We start from the raw sequence: 8,710 nt of genomic DNA, 5'->3' as shown, positions 1-8,710 counted from the left end.
AATACTTGCACGACTTTTGGTTAACAGAGAAAAAGAAGTTTTTCTTCCTGGCTAGCATGTTTCGAAACCTCATGTGACTTTTTAGTTTATTTGGAATTAAAAAAAGAAGCAATGTACAACTTGAGGAAGAAGGTTACTTTGTTCACTTTATGCTTCTCAGGTGTGTATGTTTGCAAGGAAAAACATTACTTTCTCTTCCAAACTGACATCAGCTTGCAAAAGGTCATGTGACTTTGTAGCAGTATGACTGATTTTAGCTCATTTGAAAAAAAAGTAGAAAAAGTTGAGGAAGACAGTTACTTTGTTTTTTTTTTACTTTATACTTCTCAGGTGTGTATGTTTGCAAAACATTAGTTTCTCTTCCAAACTGACATCTGCTTGCAAAAGGTCATGTGACTTTGTAGCAGTGTGACTGATTTCAGCTTATTTGGTATCACATTCTGATTGTATTCTCTGACTCGATGGGGGCTTCCAAACTCCTACACAGAATTGTGAAACTCATTGATTATGCTTTTTTTTGCAAGTTTATTTGAAATCCTCAAAAAATGATTTATAATCACAAAACATTAATTTGATAATTCATTTCTCTTATTTATCTAGAAGGTCCTGTCAGAAATTTAAAAGAATATAATAACGCAATTCCACACTTCCGGTGGGGACATATGCATCACGTAATTGACTCATTCACTTGTTCTTTTGGCTTTTGTTTTCCGTATCTTTCTTATTGCTGTTCTTTCATTTTGTCTTTCTATCATTTTCTCTTTGAGCTTATCCTCTATTTCCCCTCCATCTCTACTTCTATCCCTCACCATGTCTCTCTTTATTTTCTTCTTTCTCTTCTCTTTCTGCATTTTGAATCTCTGTTATTCTTTATTTTGATATTTCTTAATCTTCTCTTTCTGGATTATCCTTATGCTGTTCTTTGTTATGATTTTATTTTCATTTCAGTCTTCTTTTTCTGTGTTTTGATCTTTCCCTAATCTTCTCTTTCTGTCTTTCATAAAAGGGTACCTTGACCCCCCCCCCCCAAAAAAAAAAAGTTTGAAAAAACGCTGATCTAATAGCCAAATGATCTTACGTCATTTGGTCTAACAACGATTCGTACGTCACCAATTCGTCTAATCAACATTTGGTCTAATAACCATTGGTCTAATAAGCACTACATCTAATCACCAATTGGTGTAAAGTCAATTCGTTTAAAACCCTTTGGTGTAATACCCATTTAGTCTAAACCCATTTGGTTTAAATACAACTTGTTCTAATATTTTTTGTTCGTCCAATGTTCATTTGGTCCAATATTTATTTGGTCTAATATCCGTTTCTGTTTTACATTACAGGGCATGGATCATGTGGATAATCAGTGGCTTATCTATATACAGTCCAGCTGCTACCAGGGGTGCTGGCTTGGCACCATGGGGGAGGGGCGAGGGACCCTAAACTTTACTCTAATCTTATTTCATGTGTATGAACATCTGTTTTCTCCCCCAATGCAGGGTCAGAGGGTAGTCTGTAGTCGTAGAAAAAGGCCCCCCCCCCCCAAAAAAAAAAGAAAAAAGAAATAGCCCAATTGGTCATATAAACGAAGCGATGATTGGACCAAATGGTACCTGATTAGACCAGGAGGCTGGCTATTAGACCAAATGACAATAAGATCAATGGTTATTAGACTAAATGGGTGTAGACTAAATGGTGATAGACAGAGGCTAGACCAACTGGGCAATGGACCAAAATTAATGATGTGTACACCAAATTTATATTGGACAAATTTGGTTTTATTTCAGACCATTTTCATTGATGATTAGACGAAATGAAATTAGACCAACTCATAATAGACCAAATCGGTATTTGATGATATAAATTGGTGTTAGACCAAAAATAGACCAAATGGCTATTATTAGACGAACTGACTGTAGACCAAATAGTAATTAAACCAAATAACAATTAGACCAAACAGTAATTGGACGAAATGATGACTAGACCAACTGGTTATTAGACCAACTGATATTAAACAGTCTATTAGACCAACTGGCTGTACGACCAAGTGGTAATAGAGTGTAAACCGATCGGGACGATAGCCTCTTTGAAATGGTTGTTTGAAGGTTAAATATAGATTCAAAACTCGTCTTTTAATATTACATGAGAAAAAGTACCAACGCACCCTTTCGGCAAAACCAGGGGGGGGGGGGGGGGGCTTTGGATGAAGGGTGGGGTTCCAGTCAACGCGACGTGACCCAACGCTCCCAACGCACCCTTTCGGCAAAACCGGGGGGGGGGGGGGCCTTTGGACGAAGGGTGGTGTTCCCATTAACGCAACGCGCCACCACCCAACCCACCCTTTCGGCACAAGCCCAAAATTTCAGGAGTCAACTGATATAATATGTATAGAAATGAAGAGCACACTTAATACCAGTAACACGAATGCAACCCACAATTAATCTTCCCCAAGATATACAGAACCGACATTTCTTCTTAAAGGACAAGTCCACCTTCATATACATGTAGACTGAGTGAATCGCAATATCATTAGAACACATCAGTGAAAGTTTGGGGAAAATCGGGCAATCCATTCAAAAGTTATGAATTTTTAAAGTATCTGCACAGTCACTGCTGGATGAGAAGACTACCACAGTGTATGATGTCACATGCGTACAACAATATAAGGAAAATAAAAAGAGAATTTCACAAAACTTTTCTTTTTGAATAAAGACTAGTGTACATTTCTTCGACTTGTTACTGACATATTAAGAGTAATATTATTCCCCTTGCTTTCTGAAAGAGAGAAGTCAAGTGTTCTTTTGTTATGCGAGAAAAGTGAAAATGTGTTGAATTTTCTTTATTCTTTCTTTATATCGTTGTACACAATCATGTGACATCACAAGCTATAATAGTCTTCTCTTCCAGCCGTGACTGAGCAGAACTTAAAATATTCATAACATTGAACGGATTGTCCGATTTTCCTCAAACTTTCACTGATGTGTTTTACTAATATTACTGCATTCACAAAACCCACATGTCTGTCATGGGCGTAAATCCCGGGGGGGGGGGGGGGATGGGGGGATATATCCCCCCCCCCCCTGAAATGGAGGAGGGGGGTGGCCTGTACAATCATTCCCCCCCCCCCCTGAAATTTGAGAAAAAAATGGAGGAAGCAGAAATGTGATCGTATCAATTTTGGCATATTGCATGACGTTCGTATTACGCCCACCTTCAGACAGGTAACAGAGCTGAACAGTATTCTATCTTGTAGGTTATATACATAATTTTCTCAAGCGCTCGCTCGCTTCGCTCGCTCGCGAAGAAAGTAATATCGACATAAGGTATGGGCCAGACGTTGACAACGTCAAATAGCATAGGCTTATACATGTAAACATGCTATGAAGCGAGCAACTCGGGACCATCTGCAAATTATGCATGAACACAAACAAACAATAACAAAAACTATACCGCCATAATTGAAACCCCCCCCCCCCTCCATTTCCTGAATCATTCCTGAAACGATGATGACTCTGATACATATATGGGCATACCCAGGGATGATCAGGGGCGTCGAATCTATCTCGGGGGGGGGGGGGGAGGGGCATTTGCCCCGCCCCTACAGAAATGATGGGGGCAGACAAATCATTTGTCCCCCAAGCAGTTCCCGAGATGAGGACAAATGTCGAACTTTCTTTATGGAAAATTGTACAACTACCGCCAGAATTATGCACCGGATCGCTGAATTGCAATCATAGATATTCAAAAGCTCCGCTACTGGGTCCCTTTTGTTAGACTTTGTACACTTTTGAGATTGACGTTTTATTTCCTTATATTTATCAAAGAGTGTGCAGAAAATCTTTCACTTACAAAAGCTCCCTCAAATGCAGAGGCGTCGATGCAGGGGGATGGTTCCTCCATAAAAGTATTGTGGACAAACAGATCATTTTGCCCCTCCTCGTAACTCCCGAGATGTGGAAATGTTCTTACTTTTTGATAAAAAACTGTCTAAATATAATTTCACCCAAAGATGGCTGAATTTCAATTCTTAAAATACAAAATCTCCCTCGCGTAAGAGGGGGATAGGCCTAACCCCTCCCATATACCCTCCCCGTTCAGTCATTTCTACTTAATACACTTTAGATTGACAGATTTCGAAATGTTTCATCTAAAGTGTGCACCAGGTCTGTTACTTCAGTTTAAAGAAATGCAAATGTTCCTTGGGTGGGAGGAGATATCTAGATATTTTCAGTTAACGGAGGGTTCCCCCCCCCCCTAAAAAAATAGTATACACTTCTGGGATTGAAATTTCCCCCAGATTACATCATAAATGTGTTTACGATACATTTTCATCTGAATTCTAAAACTGCAAAAGCACCCTCGTATGCAGGGGCGTGCAGTGGCGTAACTACGGGGGGGGGGGGGGGCATGTGCCCCCCCCCCCAATCCACTGGTAAAAAAAAAAGACTTACCAAAATGGTAATTCAAGGGTTTAGTAAAGGGTTTAGTAATTAAAGAGGTATATACTGCGAAACATTGTTCAAAAAGCCCGGAGCTGACAAAAGATTGTGATTCAGCGTGATTCCTGGTTGGCATTCGGACTATAAGCAGGATGTGCGCAGTGCACAGACTCAGAACATCCGAACGGCAAAAAAGAGTCGCTGCAATGTTGCGCAATGTGGTGTAAAATATACACCTTTGTACCTTACGCTTCGTGAGCTAGAACATTGATTTTGCAGTGTTGCTTTACATACTAGTCTATATTAGAATGCCTTGCATTGTCAATAATAAGACTTGACCTGGGCTATTTCCTAACCTTTCCATGCATATACTAAAATACACACACACACAAACACAAACAATGAGGGGATGCTCTAAAGTGCAGATTCGGGACATCCTTCCCCCGCTTGGTCACTTCGACGCCACCTCGCTGGTCATACCTCCCCCAATCATGAACATAAACCGACACCCTTGACTACCAGTGGCAGATCCAGGGGAGGGGGGGGGGTGGCGGAGCGCACCGGGGTCCCCCTTAATTTCCAAAGCGAAAAAAATGTAGCTACAAACAGCAGTTTAAAGGACTGTAAAATTTTCAAGCTAGCTCGCTCTACTGATGTTGCTGCCAGTAATTGCCAGTAGTTGCGCCCGGTGCGCCCCCATCCCTTACTTCCAAAGCGAAAAAAAGTATAGCTACAAACGGCAGTTATGGGACTGTAAAATGTCAAAATTTTCAAGCTAGCTTGCTCTCCTGATGTTGCTGCCAGTCATTGCCAGCAGTTGCGCCCGGTGCGCCCCCATCCCTTACTTTCAAAAGCGAAAAAAGTATAGCTCCAAACGGCAGTTTTTGGACTGTAAAATGTCAAAATTTTCAAGCTCGCTCGCTCGCATTTAATCGTTATGTCATTCTCCTGATGTTGCTGCCAGTAATTGCCAGCAGTTGCGCCCGGTGCGCCCCACCCCCCCCCCCTTAATTTCCTAAGCGAAAAAATATAGCTACCAACGGCCGTTTTTTAACTGTACAATGTCCAAATTTTCAAGCTCGCTTGCTTCGCTCGCTCGCATTTAATCGTCATGCCATTCTCCTGATGTTGCTGCCGGGTAATTGCCAGCAGTTGTGCCCGGTGCGCCCCCCCCCCCCTTAATTTTCAAAGCGAAAAAATATAGTTACAGACGGCAGTTATCGGACCGTAAAATGTCAAAATTTTCAAGCTCGCTCGCTTCGCTCGCTCGCATTCAATTGTTATGTCATTCTCCCGATGTTGCTGCCAGTAATTGCCAGCAGTTGCGCCCGGTGCGCCCCCCTTAATTGCCTAAGCGAAAAAAATATACCTAGCTACAAACGGCCGTTTGGGGACTGCACAATGTCAAAATTCATGATCGCGTTCATGATTTTCAGTGTAAGAATTAATACAAGAAGTTTATCTAATGATACCATTTTATAGGCAAAATTGTTCAATAATAATCTACATAAAATGTACTACTACCTTATACATGTTGGACTGTTTCGTAAGTCGATAAAACACGCAAAAAATGCATCAAATTGCACCATTTACAACATCAATATGCAAAAAGTTCTCACCCTCCCCCCTAGCTCGCATCGCTCCCTCGCATCTAACCGCTCCCCTTAAGATCAAATCCTGGCTACGCCGGTGATAGGCCCCACTATTTAGTAGGCCTTCACAGTGATGTCGCACAGGCGGAGCAACAGCTGAAATACCACGATGTAGCCATTCAATTATCTATAATATTTCTTTTTCTTACTTGTTTTTTGATAGGAAAAAAATCCCAAATTTCACCAAAAGTGTGCACCAGATCGCTGAATTTCAGGTCTGAAAATGCCAAATTTTCCTCGTGTGAGAGGGGGATATACCCCCCTCCCACACCCTTCCCCCGCTAGGCCGCTCCACTCCCTCGCACAGATATTCAAACTCCAAGTCCATCCCCACCCCCCACCCCCATTATTAAAACGGAACGAGATGCCCCAGGGATGATTGCTTTATTGACTTAAATCAAGAAAACAGTGAAGAATACAATTAAAAGCTACAGGAATTACTGTCATGTGGTACTATCCTGTGGTACTGTCCTGTGGTACGTCCCAAAATACCACAGCACAATTCCTGTGGTACTGTCATGTGGTACTATCCTGTGGTACTTTCCTGTGGTACTGTCCTGTGGAACTGCCCTGTGGTACTGTCCTGTGGTACGTCCTAAAATACCACAGAACAAGTCGTGTGGTACTGTCCTGTGGTACTATCCTGTGGTACTTTCCTGTTGTACTCTCCTGTGGTACGTCCCAAAATACCACAGGACAATTCATGTGGTACTGTCCTGTGGTACTGTCGTGTGGTATACGTCCCAAAATACCACAGGACAATTTGTGTGTATACTGTCTTGTGGTACTGTCCTGTGGTACTTTCCTTTGGCAATGTTCTGTGGTACTGTCCTGTGGTACATCCCCGAGTACCACACGAGCCTGTGACACAGTACCACACAGTTCCTGTGTTAACATATATTTGTATGGTACATTGTGTGGTACCAACCAGTACCACAGGGAGTACCACATGAGCCTGTAAAACAGTACCACACAGTTCCTGTGGTAACATTTATTTATGTGGTACATTGTGTGGTACTGACAAGTACTACAGGGAGTACCCTACAAGCCTGTGGTACAGTACCACACAATTCCTGTGGTAACATTACAAGTGTGTGGTACATTGTGTGGTACCGACAAGTACCACAGGGAGTACCACAGGACTTTTTTGTTAGGGAAAATATTATACTACGTTATTACATACAAAGAAATGGATATCCATATTAGCATTTTATTGAATTTATTTGGGCATTATTCAGGGCTGCGCTACGTTTTTGAAAGAGGGGGGGGGGGGTGTCAAAATCGCCTGTCAGTCAAGAAGAAAGAACATCAAAAGACAAGAGAAACAACAACAAAAAAGTCTTCATACTTTTAAGGTCTGATTTTCCGCCGAAAGTCGGCTGACAATCAAAAAACAAACAAACAAACAAAAACAAGAACAAAAAGTCTTCATATTTTTGCTGCCACTTCCCTCCCACTTTGCATGGAAAAGAGTGGGACATTTGATCCCTGTAAAGTGTGTGTGTGTGGGGGGGGGCAAGCTTCCCCCCCCCCCCCCCCCCCAAGGGCTGCGCCGGTCCGGTTATGGGCTTGTAATCGTGATGATGGTGACTATCGCCGATCATCCCCCCACTCCTCAGTACGGATTTACTCCGTTGATGCCTATAATATGAAGGTGAACTTGTCCTTTAATGAGAGCATTCTGTTATTTGTGCTTCTGGATGGCAGAATCAATCAACCACTCATGAAACTGTATTATTGATTGAGATTTGTGAAGAACATTCACATTACCACATTTATAGCAGAAAAATATTATTTTGCTGTAAAATAAATTTCGAGTGGAACTAACAATGATAGTGAGAGGGGAAAGCGATTGGAATTAGAACTTTTCTTGTAGGATGATTTTTGAGCTCATCAGTATACAATAATGTATAGGTACTACTTTGTTTTTGTTGTTGTTTTTTGTTTTTGGGGGGAGGGTCCTCCATTAAAGATAATACGCATGTGAAATCCCTAAAATGTAGTGTGCAAGTATTAGAAAAAAAAACACCCGAATTTCTGGTATCTCTACAAAACGCTAGTAGACATCAGAATATGTACATCTGTCGGTACAACATGTTAGTGTCAGTTTTGCACCGGGTGCCTGAATTCCAGTCTTATATATTGAAACATTCACTGTAGCTTAGAGCAATATGTAAAAACTTTTTGTCATCTCTCACTGAGCTTGAATTGTCACTTAAAATCCGCAGAAATTATGAATTTCAAGATGAATAAGGAAGGAAAAATGAATTATATTGTCCAAAAGGGAAAGAAAAAGAATATTTACGGTGACAAAAAAAAAAAATGGTTTGTGGGAGAGCAACGGTTAGATGAAGGAAAAGAGGTAAGCAAGGAAACAAAGAACAGATATGAAAAGAAAAAAAAATCGAAAAAGAAATGAAAAACAAACTTGAGGGGAAATAAAGAGTGAAAAATACGATAGATAAAGAAACGTATGAACTTGGAAAATGAGAGAATTAGAGAAAGAAGATCGGAGATACGAGAATGCACCCACACACTTTTTAATGATGTTCTTTATTTGAATTTCACTTCATATCACCACACACAACATACACAAACAAACACAGAAAGCATCACATTTAACAA

This window comes from Diadema antillarum, unplaced genomic scaffold (assembly GCF_040938485.1).
Source record: "Diadema antillarum isolate AM-2024a unplaced genomic scaffold, OU_Dant_1.0 seq00000933_RagTag, whole genome shotgun sequence".
Lineage (NCBI taxonomy): Eukaryota > Metazoa > Echinodermata > Echinoidea > Diadematoida > Diadematidae > Diadema > Diadema antillarum.
The sequence above is the reverse complement of the archived record's forward strand: the minus strand, read 5'-3'. Positions refer to the sequence as shown.